Here is a 21,301-nt window from a genome sequence, read left to right on the forward strand (position 1 = left end):
TTCTGTAGAATAAGAAGCTAAGAAAAGGGAAAAATAAAAAACTGAAAGGTTTCAGATTTTAAATTACCTCCAATATCATGTTCTTTGCACTTAAATTATAAAATTCAGTTCAACAGCAATGTCGCAAAATAATTTTAAAATGAGCATATCTTTAGAATTTCCGATATACAATTCCGCGCGCTGGAGATAAAAAGGTTTACCCCCCCCCCCCAGTTAGAGTGTTACCATTGCTCGCTTTTAAATCGTTGAGTTTGTTAATCAAAAATTCGTTAAAGTATTACAAAATATGAAATCGATAATAAAACAAATTCCAAATTTCAAATTTGGGCTTTCAGATGCCCATATTCGCAGTAGGATTAAGTCATTCAAAATTGGATATCTCTAGGTACCGTTGTTTTATCGCAATGCAAGAAACATACATACATTTATGCAGATTCTTCATTATTTAATTTCTTCAAATATAATGCAGGACTCTAACATTTGGTGGCAACAGTTTGAAAAGTGAAACGGACATTTGTAGTGATTCGACGCAAAATCGCAAAAAGAAAACAATAGTCCTTCAGGTACAATGCCCCTTTGGACTATATTTAAAAATATATATTATAAGAACTTGTCGAGCTAGTTTTGGGAAGAAAAAAAAAAACAATTTGAAGTAAAATCAAACTTCATCATTTAAAAATTTGGAACAAGTTTAGCAAACGTACGTAATGAAATTGTGTTCAAATTTAATTAGTAGGAGTTTAGATACAATAAGATACACTTCCTGCATAATCATTCCTACCTCTCCAAACTAATCAAAGGCCTACTAATGGACAAGTGTTAAACCGCTGAGGACTGATAAACCAACCCGGGATCAAGTCTCCAGATGAATACACTGACTGTAAGGTAGTTTTCACCATTTTACTATGTAATATGAATACAAGATAGTTGTTTCCCCTTAAAAAGACCTCCACGAAGACATCTCTCACTTTAAACAGAGAGCCTTCTTGTGCTTTTCCACAGTCTAAATAGTACAATCCAAAACAGTCAAAAACACGTTTTGGTAAGGAATAAAGCAAGAGAATTCCTACGAAAACAAATGGAAAAAACAGTTTTTTTCCAAACAAAAGTCATATATGCTTCAGTTATGGAGACAACTCTGGATATATGTTAGAAAACAGAAAAAAAAATTGTTAAGACTGTATTATTCCTTGTATTTATAAATATGGAGTTAGAATAAATGCCGTTAGTGACGGCTGGTAAATGTGACTCGAATAGCTGAAAGGTCTGGTCTTTTAGCTATCATAAAATATAACTAAATCTGCCTAAGTGTTAATCCTTGCGAATTTTCGCACAGGTTTGAGAATGAACACAGCCAGGGAAAGGGTATAAAAGACCCCTTTATTGATCACAATATAATTTACAAACGGCACGGACTTGCGTGCTTACAAACACTTACCTCTTGCGGTGAGAACCTAAAAGATACGTAATAACTAAATTAAAGGTAAGATTAATACAAGACAACACGATTCAAGTTAAAGCTAACAGGTTGAATCAGAACCCACACCGGAAGAATAGTAATTCGGCGGCAAGAATGCGTAACCGATATTTAAGGTTAACAGCTGGAAAAACTAGCAAAGTGCGCTTACAATAGAGAAATCCCACTCTGTTAAACTTTTCGCTCCAACAGTTTAAATACTCTCGTTCCCACTAACTCATTTACATCCTGGTGAAGGAATTCGAGGGAAATAAGAGAAAACAGAAAAAGCTCACAAATTAAAATAGCTTTTAGTAAAAATAAATGAAACCCTAAATTGTAAAACGTGTAGTTTGTATAATTATAATTTTTAATACAGTTTATAAATTTATTCTGCAATAGTTTTTACTTAAGTCTGTTGATGTAGAGTTTAATTGTGAGTCATTTTTGTGTTTCAGGAATGGTAGTGTTTCCTATGATGGATTTCAGAATGTATAATACAGACAAAACTGAATAAATCTAAAGGATCCCGAATCTTAACCCTTTACAAAAACTACGGTCTTTTGTAAGTTGTATGTAGTTTTCTAACAAAGACGTATTGAAAGTGACTATATTGTATCAAAATAATATTATATAAAAGCGAAATATTTAGTGAAAAAATGAATTCTAGCTGTCCTGACGGTTAAAGGCGGTGCAACTAAGTTTGATTTTAGTGGCCTTTCTACCTTGAAATTTAGTGGTTTAATACATTTCCTTGTTTAAGCGGCAATCGCATAAATCTTTATCCACAACTGAAATTTCTACGTTACAAATTAACATAAATTTGCCAGGTTTGACGACTAAGCGCGGTACCGCTTTACAAGAAAGTATAATCTAATATTTTCCTTCTAGTACTCCTTAATTTCGCTACAATATTTTGTATATAATGATATTTTAATTTTGTTCTAAAACTTCAATTTTTCTATATTGACATGTGTCACACTAAAGAAAAAAAAATTGAAATGAATTTACTATCATAATAATGACTATCATTATAAATTCGAGTTTGTGTGAATTAGAAAGATGGTGTAACGAAGAGCATAGGGTGAATGGCATGTGCCAGGTTGTTCCTACGCTCTTGAATATCGTCAAGAGAAATCTTCGTTAGTAATCTAATATCAAATATTCTAATTATTATTAGCCCAAAAGGTCTATTAGTCTCAAAACAACATTTTGCTTTGAATCGCTATAAACGGAGTATCACTTTTCAAATTGCTGCCACCAAATATTATCACCCTGCATTATTTTTAAAGAAATTAAATAATGAAGAATTTGCATGAATGTATGAATGTTTTTCGCTTTAATGAATTTTTGATTAACGAACTCAACGATATGAAAATAAACAGTGGCAACACTGTATCGAATGAAACATTTTTATCTCCAACTCGAAAAACTATCTATCGAATAATCTAAAGATATACTATTTTTAAATATATGGTGACTTTGCTGTTGGATTGAATTTTATGTGGCATAAGTGCAAAAATCATTATATTTAATAAATAATGTAAGCATGCAAAATGTTACTAATAAAAAAACATTTTTGCTAACCATCTTACTAAGAAAACTGAACACTGATATGATTAACTCAAAAAAGAGTGGAAAAATATAAAAATGTATGACAACACTTAACACTGCATTGGGAATTCAAAAATGTTTTAATTAAATAAAAACTTTTGAGCATTTGCTCTTGAATTTTGTACGGAGTAATAGTGAAAAAATTTATGCTTAGTAATGAAGCTAAAAAGGCAAAACGAATGGGTTTGCAAGAGTAAGTGCAACAGCAGACTAAGTAGACTGCGAGCTCAGCGAGAGCGTAAAAAAACTTTAACAAACCCTTTCGGGCGACGGTTAAAATTTGAAACCTTTCAGACATTTTAAATTTTTTTAATTCTATTTTTAGCTTTGTAGCTCCGCTACCAAGAAACAAAGCTTCTTATTATAGAATTAACCATTGAATTAGAGTTTAATTCAAACTTATTAAATACCCAGATAATTAAGCAAACAATAACTAAAATATTTACTTCTGATTAATAACTTATCATGTGCACAAATTTAACATTGCAAACTAACATTCCTGCTTTCTAAGACTAAACAAATGCTTGCTTAAATTTTAACAATCAATAATTATGCACAAATTAACAGTCCACAAGCTCCCTGCTGTCTAGGATCTTATATTCCGGCGAATAATGTGCACCTATAATTTCAAACTACATTTTTTAAATTTTCACGTATATTTGCTGCATAATGCCCACTCTTTTGTTTTTACAGAGAAACATGATAGATACGTGTGCGATGCTCTTACTTTTTGAAATCATTCATTCAGAGGTCGCCCAGAAGGTAAAGTGGTTAGGGAAGCCTACTACGGTACCGAAGGGCCTGATTTCGAATCCCGGAGGAGACATGGATGTTTGTAAATGTATAGTGTCGGTGCGGCATGGCGGCACTCTAAATATGCGGCGACCCGAAAGATCCTCTCGTGTGGATTGGTGGGAGTGGAGAGGGAGGGAAGACCCCCGGATACCCTCCGGGGTGCTCTACCTCAAATTTGGGCGGTGGAAAATAGAAGTCCAACCGCTCTTCGAAGTAGGCTCTAGCAATGATTGTTCATGTAATATGGATGTTACGGTGAAACACCGAAATCTGGAGAATGTCGACTTTCACCGGTGAATGTTACCTTTCACATAGTCGCTTGGTGTATGCCCGAAATATTTTCCAAATACTCTTATTTCTGACTTACACCGGTAAATGTCGACATCCACCATGTACTAATGGTGAATGTTGAACATATAAGAATATTATATTTTCCTCTCCGAAACTCAGTCGCGAAAAAACGCACTTGAGACTTAAAATAAGAACTTAAAAACATAAGAACTTGAAACACACAGTACATTCAAAATGAGAAAAGAAAATAATAGAAGTTAAAAACTTACTAAATTATGTGATTCAAATCTAATTTATTGCATTAACTTAAACTATTATGGCACTTTGAATTGCACAAGTGGCCCTTGCTTTTACAACTGCATTTATTTGTGGAACACTTACTTTTGCAATGTCAGCGTGTACATATACTCCTCTCTTTTCGACCTACACCAGAGCATATCTGTGATTGTCGACATGCGCCGGTGAGGGTCCGAATGTACAAGAATGTAACGTATTATTCGATCTTTCACCGACGTATTTGGTGAATGTTGACATTCTCCGGTGAAAGTCGACATTCTCCAATTTCGGTCTTTCACGGTAACATGGACACAACAACAACAACATTCATTCGAAAATTTTTCACAATGGTATACTGAGCTGACAAGCAGTAAGGAGAGCAGTATGTGTGTGATTGATGTGAAAGGTACAAAAGCAGTTTACACACATAACACGACAGGTCACAAAAGATCTCATTTCATCGTAGTACTTTTCCCACTTAGCGGACAGAACAAAAATTAAAACCCATGGTTATTCTTAAAAGAAAGACGGTGCCAAAATGTAATTTCCCAAATGGTGTTATCATTCCTGTTCACAAAAAAGGATGTTTGGACAAAAAGGGTGTAAAATTTTGGATGGGAAATGTTTGACAAAAGTGTTGTGTTTCCTTAAATTCAGAGAGACTTTTAGTTCGGGAAATCTTCAAATCCCATCTAATAGATAACATGAATAAATTGCTGAAATAGTGTAATACAGATTTCGCTGTTATTCCAGGCGGAAAAGAAAATTTAAAACGAAAGTGAAATACGTGGATGTTAGAAGGTGAAACACGTTTACGAAAGGAGGCAAATGCGTCATGCCACTCTAGAAATAGTGTGTGCGTAGATAATAAAAGCATGGAATGAAATTAAACCCTACTTAATTCAGAAATCATATAAAACTTTAGTGTTTCTAATAATTTAGATGGAACGAAAGATGATTATTTATTCATGGATCAGAGCATCATGGATCAGAGCAACAGTAACAGCGAAGATGAAACATAATTCAATGATGTGTCTGAAGATATAAACGGAAGACGACTATTTCATGTTATCCGAAAATGAAAATTTTTAAGTTTACAAGCTATGACATTTCTTTTAAATAAAAAGCATGTAGGTACATGCAGATATCTCCTTTTTGTATACTCGTGTTTTCCTTATTTTGAAATCTATTATATTTATATCCGGCGTATAACACCTTTTAAAGTTTCGATCCTAATTTTTGTATTAAAAGTGCATGTTATACATCGTAATACACCATAAATAACTTGCTCAACAAAATGCTAAATTGCGCAAGGATGATTTAAATTTCACCTGCAGAAAAGTTAGTTAGTTCCAGCTCGATTTTGTTCACGTCTAAGCGTTACCTGACTCCATCCAGTAACAGCCCGAGAGAGACGTCTCTGTAATCGTGGTATTGTTAGACTCAACTCTAAGCAAGTAAATAGCTACCATATCTTTAAAACGGGGCCTGAGTGTTCTTTATTTTTACTAGTTCAGTCTGTATGCTTTTGATGAAAGTGAGATCATGAAAGAACAGAGAAGAAAATTCACTGGTTAATTTACCTCGGACTAAATATTGGCAATAAGTAGTCTCCATATCGAATAATTATCCTAAAATAACTTAAATTGTTTGGAGAAAGAAAATATCGGCCGTTTTTATAAAGTAGGATTAAAATATGATAATAATCTCGGTTTTTGTGAAACGAGAACTGAGATTTATTATCATATTTTAGTACTACTTTAATATTTTATTGACTTAGGTTCTACTGTTTCAATTTTATTGAAAATTATCAAAATATAAAATAATACCTTTACTTTAAGTGCTACTTTTTTGCTGTAATATTTTTTGTTTAAAACTTTCAGAGACTATAAAGATATTTTTTGTAACATAACAGACTATTAAACACATTTTCAATATTATATATGGAAATACGGGTAAGCGAATGCCCAAAACATGTTTATTTTTTTTGTTTTATAATATTCTTGAATATGCAATAAATCCAAAAACAAAATACCTTATGTGAAATCATTAGGAAATAATTATTTTGTTGTAATTTGTAGTATTTTTTACTATTCATACAATTGAACAACTAAAGTTTTATTTGTTAAGAAAATCAAAATGTGTATTGAGAGGAATGAAAATATTTCTTAATTACTGGGAAAAAAATATAGACAGAGCGATTACAAATTTCACGTAGGTATATTGATCATGTTTCACAATGAAATGCACTCCAGCATTAAGATAGTTGAATAAGGACTTCACAAAAGGAAATTGGCTTGTATTTACGTTAGGGAATATGTTTCGTTAACTGGCCTGTATTTATGTATATATGGGAAAAATCAAGAAAATATAGGCTATTTCTCAATGATAAATTGAACTCAAGCCATTGAATTATTGAAAACATGACTATGCAAATTTTGCAGCGCTGAACCGTATTTATGTTCACATAAGAGCGTTGTGGTAACTGCATATATAGCTAGTACTATGGTTGTTAATCAGCCATTTCCAAGTGCCAATATGGGTGAAACTTCTGTTTTAGACACCTTCGATTGCGGACATATAGTAGGCGCTTGATGCATGGGCCATTCAATTTCCGAAATCGTCAGAAGACTAAGATTTTCATTGTCGACAGTGTCAAGAGTATACTGAGAATACACGGATGATCGGAGGAAAAAAACTAGCGATCGAACAAACTGCAAAGAAAAATTAACCTTCAACGGGTGCGGTGTGAGACGGCTCATCTGATATTAAACATAGCCAGTGAAACCAAATATTAGCTCAAACTGCAACCCAGCTGAATCAGGAGGCCAGTTCTATAGTCAGTAAAACGGATCGTGCAGCGCTCGCTTTACCATATGGGCTTCGGAAGCCGTAGACCTACAAAGAGTACCATTGCTGTAGGCATGCCATCGAGCCGCATGTTTTGCTTGGGCAAGAAAACGCAGAGAATGAACTCTAGAGGATTGGAAACGAGTAGCAAGGAGTGATGATAAGTCTCGATTTTGAATACTTAACACCGACGGGAGGCTGAGAATATGGCATAAGGCTCATGAAGCCGTGGATCTTGCATGCCCGGCTGAAACTATACAAGGCCTTGGCGGATCAGTAATAGTCTAGGCCAAAGTTCCTCAGGGTGGGGCATACGCCTCACAGCGGGAAATTCAATTGTTAAGGTGGTCAATTTGGAAATGGATTCATTCAGAGTTGAAGTTAACCGTATGGCTACTCTCGATTGCTACTCGAGCTCGGTAAACCTGCACTAAAACTTCTGTCCTCCATGTTAATAGCCGTGATTTCATCGTTAGACGTTAGAGTTCAACTAATGGTTATATTGGGACGGCACTAAGCATTTCGCGCTATTTGTTTTGAATGGCGCGAAAAGCTTAGTGCCGGGGTCTCAGTTTCTGCAGTGTTTCGCAGTAACGTTCAGAATACACCGTTGGTATTAATTTGGAATAAGCGTCAGTTAAATTGTTGTAAAAGTCAAGTTATTTTAAAAAATATATTCATTGTATAAATACAAATGATATACTATAAATGGTATGTAAATTCAATTGGTAATTTTTATTAATTTCAGTTTTAGAAGCATCATTTTCAGAAAAATTTGTCGTATGGAAAAATATGTTTTTGGGGAAGGTGAAACAAATGTGCCACACATATTTAAATATGCAGCTTTAGTCTACGTTTACTACAGTTCATATTATATTTTGAAAGTTTTTAATTGAGTGGGTAGTAAGAATTTTAGAAAGGCTTAGGTGGGGCATGGTACAAAAACGGTTGGGAAACACTAGTCTGGGGTGTTTTCTCTTGACAGTGTTTGGGATCTTTGGTGCTTGTGCCAACCTTCCTCATATGATTCCGTAGAGTTACTAGGCGATCGTCTCTTTTCATTTATGTTGTACTGTCATTTACGCGAACACGGAATATTCCAGCAAGATAATTGCACCTATCACAGGTTGCGGTCGTCTACTGCCTTGTTGGATGAGTATTCCTGTGAGTTCTCTGTTGTAAATTGGCTACCTAGAAGCCCTGACTTAAATACTACTGAGCAACTTTCTGATGTTTTAGAGAAAGGTGTGAAACCTCACCGCACAACACTAGTGACCCTTCCTAAATTGTGGACAGCTCTATCCGATGTTTAGCAAGCAAGTCCCGTGAATGCTTCCACAAACTTATTGAATCTATGCCTCGTAAGATGGCAACTATTATCAAGGCCAGAGGAGGCCCAACTCGTTATTGACTTACTATCCCTAATTCAGTGGCACTTAAGTGTAAAACAAATAATAATATGAAACGACTTTGTATTCGTACGCAATGAAAAAAATACTAAGAAAATAAAGTATACGTATTCAGTTATTATATAAAATAATACATAATGTTAAATTTTACTTTCTTTTTTAAAGTTTTATATTTAACAAACTTTTTCAGAATTTTTACTTGATATAAGCCACTACGCGCATGTTTTACATTTATTACACCTGAGAAGCAAAAATAAATAAATAAATAAATATCTGTTGTTTACATTCATAACAGAATATCACAATACTTTTAAAATTATTATTACCTGAATAGTAATCATATAACTTCAAATCTTTGAGTTTTCAACATGGATCTCGTAACTTGTTTGTGACATTCTCAAGGGCAAATGAGTCATATTTATATTCTATAAACGTGTTTCCTGCCCACAACTGGCTTAATATGAAGAATACATCCATTTTCGCTGTTTATTTGAAAGACCTTTTGAGTAACACAAGAGCAGTTGGTAAATATACTGCTGTCTGGTCGCAAACATTTTCATTCTAAAAGAATAAAGGACTACAATAAGAACAATTTATTCGGATATATACGGTTACGACTCTTGTAATACCTGCTGCAGTTGTATAAGCTTAGATTTTTTATAAGAGAAAGTTCTGTGGATTGTAGACTGGTATACCTAAGGCAAAAAAATTTATAATTCATATTCCTAAATAGCACCTCTGAAATATGGCACACCAAATTAGCAATATAATCTTTCGATAATGAATTATAAATTCCACTTTGTCCGGAAATAATATCCCATAACTATTAATATGTATAGCTCTTTCAAAGAAATTATTTTTTGGGAAACGAAAGAAGAAAGCTAAAACGAATGGCAGCTAGAAAACGATTCCTATTACAGTAAATAAAATATGAGCATCAGCCAAAAAAGTCACGGGTATAAAGAATGTAAATATCTCTACCGAAGCGAATTACCTCTGATGATGATCTTAAAAATTATCTTGGGCGCAGATCAGAAAAGACATTCGCTATCCATGTCTACGTGCTATTATATTCGCTGGCTAGTTGTTGCCGTAAGTGCGTCGGCATACACCCCACTGAGTGAATGTCAGAACCGCCCACAGGTAACAGAAATTTATGTCTTCCATATTTACCATCGTAGACGAATCAATGTCAATGACACACGTGACTTACCGCGAGTAACTCGCTGACGTCAGGAATGCCCATTCACGAAAGTATTTCAGAATCAACGATAATACTTTTTTCTCTGAAAAGATCCTTAAAGACTTTTCTTTCGACGATATACTTCACCGTCAGACGATTTTTAATCAATAAAATAAGACAAATGACATTTCTTTTCGCTATTTCCTCCATTTTATTTTGACTTTCGAAGCCAAACGTTTATGGTTTATGAAAACATTTCATGCTTAATGTATATGAAAAAAGTATTCTGTGCGTTTAATTCTTGTCATTTCTTGCCCTAATGCCTCATAATGAAGCTGCCTCTGCTGAAACACAAGATTTAAACTTGTCATGTACTAGTCATTATTTTCACTAAATCAGACTAGTATTCATTCCAACTACCCAACAAATTATTGAATTTAATTATTAAACTGTATATATAGAGAGAGAGATTACAGAAGCTCCTCATTTTGCGATTTTTTATTTTAAGAATTTTTGGAGACCCAAACAAACTTGTTCTCAAAAAGTGAAACTGATCCTCACATTTTTGAAAACCAAGAAGCAAATTCTGAGAGGTTTGTTAAAGTAAAAACAACTTTGCACGTTGGTATACAGTACTATTCGTCTTATTCAAAAACGTTTAGACACTAACGCAGTTATTATATCTAACGATGCATGGCGCTGAAGGAAACTTTTCCGAGAAAGAAGTTACTCCTTCTCTTACCATTGGAGATCTCTAACCGAAACAGTTTCGCTGGAATCGGTGTCACAGCTATGTACGCTGGATATTTTGCGATTGATGCAAAAACATTTTTCTTGGAACTACGCAGGTTTTCCCTAAACAGATGGTTTGCGAATCTACTCACTCAGATATCCCGAAAGCGAAGATTTTCGGAAAAGTTTCTTTCGACGCTCAGTCACGGATAGCTTCCAATTCTGATGACATTTTCATTTGCTTAAGATAAACGTTTCAGAAATTGATGTCGCTGACCGATCTAATATGCCAACTCCTTGCACCTCTCATGTAGCCTCCTTATCACAAATGTCCCCTTTGCATGTCAATGAGTTTTCAGAGGGAGAGTCAGAGGATGACTCACCTCCACCCATTTAAAGATCTATTAGCCATATCCTCTCCCCACCCATACATCCCTCAAAGGAAACAATCTAGGGTACATACTGTATAGTAAAGTAATTCTTTACTTATTTATAATTTTTTACTGCAATGTATTATATTGAAAACTTGAAATGTTATTTATTTATTTATTTATTTATTTATTTTTTTTTTTTTTTTTTTTTTTTTTTAGTATTTTAATTTTTTTTATTAGGTAGTATTTATCTTATTAACATTGTTAAAAGATATACGTAGTGAACCTAATAATATTTTACGAAACATTCATCGTTCGAAACGTAATTCGTTCGTAAGATGTGGAACGTCTGTATGTAAATTACAGAAGGTGTTAAAAATGGTTTAATAGCTTCCAAATGTCGTTGATTTTTAAATTTCTGAACGTAAATAGACATACTCGTGAAATGATAGGGAAACTATCTATTTTTGCTTACATGTATTCATTCAGTGTTATATGTACAATATCGAAACAGTAATCAAATTCGTAACATACTTATCCTATATCGTGTCCTAGCTTTCAAATAAATTTTCAGGCATGGGGCCAAATACCATTGATTTTTGAAATAGCATAAGTGTAGTTGCTAAGTCCCAATATAAATTTTGCCTCTCCAGAAACTTAATTATTATTAGTCTTTTATCGACTAGAAATATTGCCGACAATATAAACAGTAGAAAAACGTTTAACTTTTCCATACTGTATTTTATAAACCTGTCATCAAACAATAAAATAAGGTACATTTTTGTTACAGGTACAAACATTTATGGATTTTGATAAAAGAACAGCGATAATAATGATTTCTTTATAATACGTAAATACAATCGATACAATTTCTTCTCATTAGTCTCACTTACACATTAATGAAACATCACAAACAAATTAAATTTTTATGGCATGCAGTAGTACTACGTTCATATTTGTAATAAAATGTTGAGAAAATGCTTACTCTGAAAACAAAACTACAAAAACTAGCAAGCAACTTTATTCTTAGTGACCTTATGTAATTCTTAGTGACAATATTTATTTCTTAATGGCTATATAGAATTCTATGTATAATTAAAAACGCTTCTTTTAGAACTTATTTTGTTAGCGTTTTAAGGTGATATGTTGAAACCTGTTTACAGTTTGGATATTACAAATTCTTTTTGCCGAATTTTTTCAAATATACGTTTCATTGTCAGATCATTTACTATCTACGCAATCTGCAAACTGTTGTCATTGCACAATACATAATATGCTAATTTGCCTTTTACTTGGACTGGCCAATAACCAGTTTCCCGACTGCTGCCATTTTACATGCAGCAATATTATTAATTTATTTTCAGGTTATTAATAATCAAGTAAACTAATAACATTTATAATATGTATAACTTATAAAGCATCCAACTGAGCACTTTTATAAACAATTGCAGCTCTGACGTCGTTAATAAAAGATACTCTAACATGCTGTCATGCACGATACAAAACCGTTTGGTTTATTTACATAAAATCAGGAGAGCTTTCTGATAAAAGTATCTGTAATAATGTCACGTTTAAGTTTTGATTACTCTCAAGAGAATTTAACAGCAAGTGTTAGTTATATGCATTGCATAATTTCTCACTTTGATATTTATAAATAACTTTTGTTATTATAATATACTGATAATTATTGTAAATAATTGGTTATACAAATTATACAAAATTTCAAATACATACATTTTTCAACTACATGCATTTACATCTGCTTTCTTTAACCATTAACGTTTACACTACGTTTTCGTATCGATTTCTCCCAATTTATAATGAAACATCCATTCTCTCTAGGAGATGCAAATTAGCTTAAACTAAAACAAGAAGAAAGAGCTCTTAGATGGATGATTTATTATTTCCGTTTGCTGCTCACTTCCTATCAGGACCAAAGTCACTAACTATGCGATTCTGACCGAATTTTGCTTTGATATTCGAAGCTTAAGAAAGTGAAAAACTTAAACTCGAAGTGAAATTTGAAGCTTAAGTGTAAAACGTAAGACTGAAGTCAAACTGTAAATTTGAGAAGTGTAAAGCTTCATTAAATTATGAAGTTTTTGCAGCTTTTTGAAATCAATCATAAAGATGCAGTCAATATTAATAACTTGCATATTATGAATTAAAATCCCATAAAAATAATATTTTGCAGAGGTAATATTTTTAAGATAGCAGAAAAGGCTCAATAAAGTATTAAAAGCATCTTGAGAGAAAGCATGGGATAATTGAATTAAAGAGGAGGAATAGATTCAAAACCTTTTGTTGAATAAAAGTTCAGCATGACCCTACATGTAAAGAAAAGATGAACGAAATTATAAAACAACCATAAACGCATTTTTTATTTCTTTTATAAAACAACAACCATTTACACACCATTGACTAATAGTTACTATATTTGAGAACATAGTTAGCTATACTTAAGAACAACCTACTTTTGCAGTGTTTATTTTTGTTTCTAAAATATATCTCCTAACTATACACATCACAAGCTCAAACTCAACGAGTGATGACAAGTAAATAACATGAAATCATGGATTTCAATTAACTATGTCATACTTACTGCATACTGCCCAACCAGTATAGTACAGTGGTTAGCGTTGCTGACTGCCGTGCCGAAAGGCCCAGGTTCGAATCCCAGAGAATGCATGGATGCTTGTAAATTTATAGTGTCCCTGCGGCATGGGGGCACTCTAAATATGCGACGAGCCGAAAGTCCTCTGGAGAGAATGGTGGTAGAGGAAGAGGGGGGAGTGGGAGATCCTCGGACCCGTCCCCTCTCGGGATTGAAAATTTAGGGCGGAACTGAGCTAAATCGCACTGTCAACCTGCAAGGTGCTTGCGTATAACTTGCGCTCCTTACCACGCGGAATTTTGTGGGCTTGTGCTGACTATAGATCAAACAAGTGAGCATTAGCAACAACATACCTTACTGGATTCTTTGTTTCCTCAGACACAGGTGCAGTGATTATGTAGACCATCACAGTTTCGACTGATATAGAAACAAACCATTTACTACTCAACAAAATGATTGTTATTCCTGAATGGTAGAGTACGAACTGCGCGAAATTTGATCGAAGATCCTCTCCCCCCCTCTTATTTAATAGACAAACTGCGCGACCTTTTCCTGTTCCCCCTTTCTAAGAACTTGGCCCACCAGCGACGATAAAGTCGTTGAACTCTGGTAGTTCGGTCCGAGGTTCGAATCCCGCGAACGGGTTGGCTGCATGGGTGTTTTCGTGGTTTTCCCCATGTGTAACGTGCATACGAGCCAGTTCCCTTAGGAAGTCCTCCACGAAGGCATCCCTCCCCTTAGGCAGATAGCCCTAGTGTCCTTTGTCATAATTAAATACACCACCACACCATTCTAAGAACTTAAATTCCAAAAAAGATTGGGTGCTACAAAAAATCCTTTATCGCCATTAATGGTTCATTTTATTGAGACTGCAAGTCTCTATTTTCTTTTATCAATATTGTAAAAAATTTTGCCTACAAAACAAATATTAATTTAAAGTCTGGCGTCTGCTAAAATAAAAACGAGTTTCTTTTACACTCATTTTAAGTTCTATGATGCTTAAAAGAATGATGAGCCAAATCCTTTTTATTCTTGGTAAAAATTAAAAACTTTCCAAGTTGTAGATTTTAGTCGCTGATATATACATCAGTTTTGAATACTTAAATTGATAGCTTAATGACATACACAAAACTGATACTTAATCAAACTATCAAATATCGGATTTGTAGCGCACCTTAAACAAGTTTCTTGTCTAGATAAATATTAACAAATCTTTTTAAATAGCAGAATGGTTTTAACTTTCAAATTCACCATTTTAGGTAAACAGTTCCAATTCAATTTAAACAATTCTCTTTATTAAATCTAGAAATTGGATTTCTTAAGTCGTTCTAAATTCACACTAATATTATTGCAATATATTGCCGTATTAAGCTTTCCATTTTTAGTCATTGAAGTTATTTCAAAGTTATTTGACTTTCTTACAAAGTCCATATTTTAATACTAGAAACGTTTAAATATTTATTTCGTTTTCCAGTTACTCTACCTGATGTACTTTGGCATACATTTAATTTCTAATACACATTTAATTAATAAATTGATAATCATAAGCATCTGCCAAATTTTCATAATTAACAAAAAAAAATTCTAACTCCCTTATATTCATGTCTTGGGATTTTCAGTCCCCTTTTTATCCATTCCTTTTTCACATATTGTTGCACTGTACTCAAGTTTTCATCTATGTAGAATTTATATACTTTGTATTGTATTTATGCCAATTTATATTTAAATGATAATTTTTACAAATTCTTGCATCAGAACTCTAGTTAACAGAAGATATTTCCAACACCTTGGTAAAGCTTAATCTTCAGCATGCAGCTTATTTTCTAACCTAGTTTCAGACTGAATTATTTGTAAAATTAATTATTTTAAATTATTTGTTAACAACAATATTATTAACAACAATATTATTAGCGTGATTTGTCGCTAAATCACGCTAATAATATTGTTGCGTGCGTACGGGTTCGTTTGAATTGAATGCACAAGTCCGATGAAAAATGGACAAAATTTTATTATTATCACAATAAAAATACTTAAATTCCCTCAGATATTCTTTCAGTATTACAATATCTCACAGTAGTTATCTTTCAACTACTCAAAAGTTCAACAAAAGTTAGTTCAAAACAGCTAAAAGAAAGCTAATCCGCCAATTCGCTACAATCAACAAGAGCAGTTTTCTAAACAAACTCTTAAAACAACAACAAGCTAACTAAAATCACTGACTCACTGAACTGAAATCGAAATCGAAATCGAGTGAATGGTTAGGCGGCATTTAGTAGCCTCTGCTACTTTAACCGTCTCTGTTGGAGATATGCCCTAAGGCGTTGGGAAGAATTAAAAATTAAGGTGATTTACACCGCACCGACAAAGGTGAAGCAGGAACATGTGCTAATGCACGTGAGTTGGTCAAATAGACTTTGTAGAAGGAGGGTTCAAGCATCTGGCCGCCGTACGAGCTGTATCTTCACTAGTATGAAGAAAGATGATACGTCGAGGCTAGTCACCAAGTACTGACCCCGAGCTCTGCTGCTATAAACAGGGGAACCTGTGTGTTGAAAAAATGAAAAGACATCGTAAACATAGTGAAATTCTCTCAAATGCTTCTAAGCTGGTGATTACTCTTCACTTTCAGCAAATCTCATCAGTGTCATGGCTGCTTTGAACCCGGCAGTAAACTTCTCAGCCGTGGTTTTTGCAGCGCGGATCTTCTCAACGTGCTCAACCATACTGTTCAGAATTTTTTTGATTTTAGGACCTTGGATCCAGTTTATGATATCCTTGTACTCTGTGGGTGGGTTTTCCAATTTTTTCTTTACTCTATCACTGTAGAGAGGTTTCATCTGGGTTTTACTGATATCTTCCTCTGTTTCGATGAATTTCGGAAAATCTGCCGGCGTAGGGATCTTAGCTGCTGGCTTCGCCTGCTGCTTCTTTGCTTCATATCGCTTCTTGTACACTGTAAAAAAAAACCTCGAAGTTTACAGACAAAAGTCTTGTATAGTTACAGAAATGCGAACAATTACGAAGGAAATACCTGTAACGAACACAGAACCAAACGAAAGTGTAAACTCTACAAGAATTTTTCAAGAAGTTTTGCTTGGATTTTGTCCGTAGCGTGTGATCACGTGGCTTAAAACGGCTGAGAGAGAAGAACCAATCAGGAAGAAGGTGGAAAAACAGCGTCTTAGCGGGAGAGTTCAACGATAGTCGCCATGTTAGCCATTATTTTTGCTATGGTCGAGGTAAGTTCGAAATAGTGTTTGACGTGTATTTTACTAATTTTATGTAATGTATTTGTTATGTTCTTTACACTATCTATAATTAAATTCTTTTAATGTTTAGCTTATAATTCTAATGCTCCTAAATAAACCTGTGTTGAATTATTGTTAGAGTTCAAATCACAGAGCTTGTGTTCCATTTAGTAAAATAACAACTTTTATTCGTTACATCTGCAGGTGTCTGCAGTTAAACTGCTCATATTTATAAACAGAAACAAATTTGTTAATATGTTAGTTTAAAAACAAATAAGCTTAATATTAATGTTCTATCTATAGTCTGATAATTTCTCATGTTAAATATTTATGTATCTTTTAAAACATATCGCGTTAGAATATTCATATTTTTCATTTTGTTGACAGATGTAACATTATTATTCCATACATGTTATCATTAAACCCAGCGTGAACTGCTTTAGAATATTTTTCAGAGCATTATTACACTATGTATGTTATTATTAATTTCAACGGAAAAGAAAAAATAAATGTAATATATTTAAAAAATTCGACAAAATAACTTAACATACATTAAAAATGGAATATCATTTCTTTAATACATGCGATAAGTTCGCCTTAAAAGATTATATAGTCGGATAGTAATTACATATTTGTAAAAGTATTCAATGTATATTATTTTTTGTGTTAAAGATAGTTTTAATCCAGGACAGTCTTTACCAACTTATAAAGCATCTACTAAGTTACAATATAACCAACATTTACAAAAGGCAATCGAAATGCCGTGACTTTGACATATTTTTAACTATGATGTAACATACTAGGAACATTAAAGAAAAAAAATTCTATTTTTTCCTTTATGCTTGTTGAAAAGTAAAATATTAATAAAATGGTACAACAGTCATTCTAGTACTTACAATGTAAATTTACATATAAATTTACTATAAATTTTGGTGCAAAGTTCATTATAAAATGCATTTGCTAATATTTAATAGTTATAGCATTCAATATCAAATCATGGAAATATTAGTAATGATACGTCAGTTGCATATATTAATTTCAATACTCAGCTCAATGCCAAATTTCTTCTATATCTGAGATAACATGTATTTTTTTAGAATAATTCTTTTGTGTCATCTTTTCATTTAAAAATCTCTTTGAGATATATTTTAATGTGAATTATTTTCAAAATTATCCTCATTAGAATGAATGTTGTCCTCTTTATTATGTTTGAAACTGCCGTTACGCTAAAAAATATATTCAGAAAACTATTTATTGCTGAATGTTTAAAATAAGTTCTACTGCTCCTTTTTGACAAAGAGTATCCATTTGAATTGCAGCTGGTTTTAATTAATCGTTAGTTGTATTTTTAAGAACTACTTGATAAAATTCAACAAATTAGTTCAATCTATGAGTTCATCTGAAAAACCTAAAATTTTTATTCCAATTCTGTCATGTGTATATATTTAAAGAATGAAAAAGAATTACAAATTCACTATCCAACAATACTGAGTAATATGTTGTTGATATAGCCAAACTTAAAATGACCCATTTTAAAACCAGATTAAATAAATCATCGCGTATTTTCGGTCATCGAATTTCTTTGGCGTTAAAAGTGTCATAGATTTAGTAAATCCAAGGGTCAAGGTAAGCTCAAATATTTTTTTTCATAGTTCATATTTGCTAAGTTATAAATTTTGCTGATGCAAAAGTTATGTAACTTATGCAAACATATGCTTAGAGTATTTGAACTAATGTTGAAAAATCACTGGAATTTAAAATGTAATTGACAGTATGCCTTAAAGCTTGTTTTGGTAAAAGCATATTTATGGGTGCCCCTTGGCAAAATTTGGCGATTTTTGGCAGTACATGGATACCGAGTTTGTGCAATTCTTTGACCATGTTATTTTGGCTTGTGTAGCGACGATTTGTGTGCCAAAAACCGCCGCTACACGAAGACAAGAGATTGCACATACTCGGTATCCATGTACACATCGACCTATTTTTACTTAAAAAAAATCTGTGAATTGTACAAACTTGGCATCGCGCACTCCCTTGACTTTATTATTAATTTTTTAGCATATATTACTACTAGTACACTTATATTTTTAATATATAATTAAAATCCGTTTATTTCATAATTAAGTCCATTGAAGAAAAGTTATATTTCTAATATTTCAAGATTATTAATGAGAAGGATGATTTGTAATTCTTGCATGGCTCTTCTATATTTGGATATATGATGGTAAGACCACAGTCTTAGTGGATATATGATAGTATATTTGGATATATGGTGGTAAGTACCACAGTTATAGTGATTTAAATCCATCTTTTACTGCTAAGACTGAGTGGGAAGTCTGTAAGTAGGGTAATAAATTTCATAAAATGTCTGTCTTACGAGAAAAGGTGATAGATGATTGTCATATGTAACTTTTTAAACTCTGAGATTTTTCAACTAAATTTTTTTGTCTCCTTTGGAAACTTCGGAGGACCATGAGGGCAAGCTGTATGATCCACAGATTGAGAAGTGCTACCTTAATACATTTCAATTTCTAGAGAAATTAATCTTAAAAAAAATCTGATCATTATTAAAACTACTTTACAGATTTATTTTATATTACAAATAAATATAGTAAATATCTAATAAACCTCAAATTATTTTCTGCAAAATGAATTATTTAAATTTGTACTGTTTTTGCTTCAAAAATGGATGATACATGCAATTTATGATTTCATGAAATGACCAAAAGGAATCTTGTTTGCAATTTAATTATTTAATTTAAAAAAAGATTTAAATCATTTGGAATATGTGCAAGTGCATGCAATTATTATGAAGAGATTCTAAATTAAAATGTCACATAACAAATTTAGAATATGTTATGTACTTCTAACGAATGTGATTTTTTCTTTATTTAGGAGCCATGCTTTGAATCCTAAGAAGAAGAGGACTGCACCTTCACAACTATGAATAATTAAAAATAACAATAATATAAATTTTACCTATTTTTTTATTTTATTTTCCTTTTGGATAGTTTTCAAATAAAAATAAACCTATTTTTGTTTCTATATTCTGTGTATTGGAATAAAGAGTTCCCCCCCCCCAGTGTTCACTGATATGCATGTAAAAGAATTGTGTGCAAAATTAAATCAGTTTTTGTTTGTCACATTCATTTTTCACAGTATGTACAATTTTCAAGATCTACAATAGAAGATACATTGTAGCATTTGGATAAGTCATTTTTTTTTCTGTGTATTTTAAATAAAAGATCTGTTTTTGTATATATCAACATTTTCCATACCTTTTTCTTATTTAATTTATAAAAACGTTAAAATATAATAAAATCAAAATAAGTGTATATCTATTTTTCAAGTTGGGTAAGGAGGAGAGGCATGATCTAGCAAAGGTAAAATGGTTGAGAACCACTAATATATGGTATTAAAAGTATTTTCATTTCTGCATTAAATTGCTTTAACTAAATAGATCTTTTATATTATCTTTAATAGTTTTTGTCAACTAAATCTAATCTTGCAAGATGTAGTTATGCATAACGAAATTCATTATTATGAATTATATTTACTGTTAATTATAGATCTTCACGCTAGCTGTATATGTTAGGAGTGAAATGCATTGCAATATCCAATATTTTCAAAATATGATATTTTTTGAAATAAAATATATGATTATGGAATATTACGTTAAAATGAAATGGTTCCTTATGTAACCTGTATGTTACACTAAAAGGCTTCATCGAATACTTGTAAAGTAATGAGCAAATACTAAGTTAATATCTTGTGTGAATGAATATTATCTTACAGAATTTTTTATTCCATAAAAATCTATCTAAAAATATAATTTTGTTGAATGAAGATTTAAACATTTTTCCCGCAGATTTAAAAAGTCGTTTGAAATAATGATAACAAAAACATTAATCTGAACCATTTGATAAATGAATAGAAAATTTTGAGAACAATTAAATCATCCACAGGAATTTTGAAATAATCATCGTATTTTTGACATCAGTTAAAGAAAGAAAATCTGAGTCATTTTGATTATAGTGATAAATTAGTTCCATTAATAGTAGGATAGAAAATTAAAATTTTAAGGAGCCATTATGCATTATCAATTTTTCATTAAAAAATTTTTAGTTTATTACTACTATCATATCAATTATTAATGCTGAATTCTTTATCTTCAGTTTTTACATTCTTTTCTTAATTTTCTAGGCATAGCAGAGAAAAATATAATTATAGGATCAAGGCATTTCCGAATACATTATATTTTCTTCCTTAAATTTTTAAGATCATTCTATATTCATCATGTATTATAGACACAGTATCAGGGGATTCTGTTCAATTTTTCAGTTAGAATTTGGGACGAAGTTGTGAAGTCATACCTACATTAAATGCTTGGTGTGGTGTATTTAATTATGGCAAAGCACACGAGGGCTATCTGCCTAATAAATGCTTGAATTAATTATTTGAA

At 32.3% G+C, this 21,301-nt stretch overlaps 1 protein-coding gene and 1 long non-coding RNA gene across 5 annotated transcripts in view; one reads left to right on the forward strand and one right to left on the reverse strand.

The window, feature by feature from the left end:
* The window catches only part of LOC118183424 (prostaglandin E2 receptor EP3 subtype-like), a 206,859-nt gene that overhangs the window by 148,783 nt on the left and 36,775 nt on the right, over window positions 1–21,301 (reverse strand). The window lies entirely within an intron of this gene.
* Window positions 16,718–19,965, forward strand: LOC146995501 (uncharacterized). The gene is made up of 2 exons (XR_015043109.1): window positions 16,718–16,830; window positions 19,735–19,965. It is a non-coding gene; the product is annotated as an uncharacterized LOC146995501 (long non-coding RNA).

This window comes from Stegodyphus dumicola, chromosome 9, assembly GCF_044657685.1.
Source record: "Stegodyphus dumicola isolate Sdum_Otavi_A_Nest chromosome 9, ASM4465768v1".
NCBI lineage: Eukaryota > Metazoa > Arthropoda > Arachnida > Araneae > Eresidae > Stegodyphus > Stegodyphus dumicola.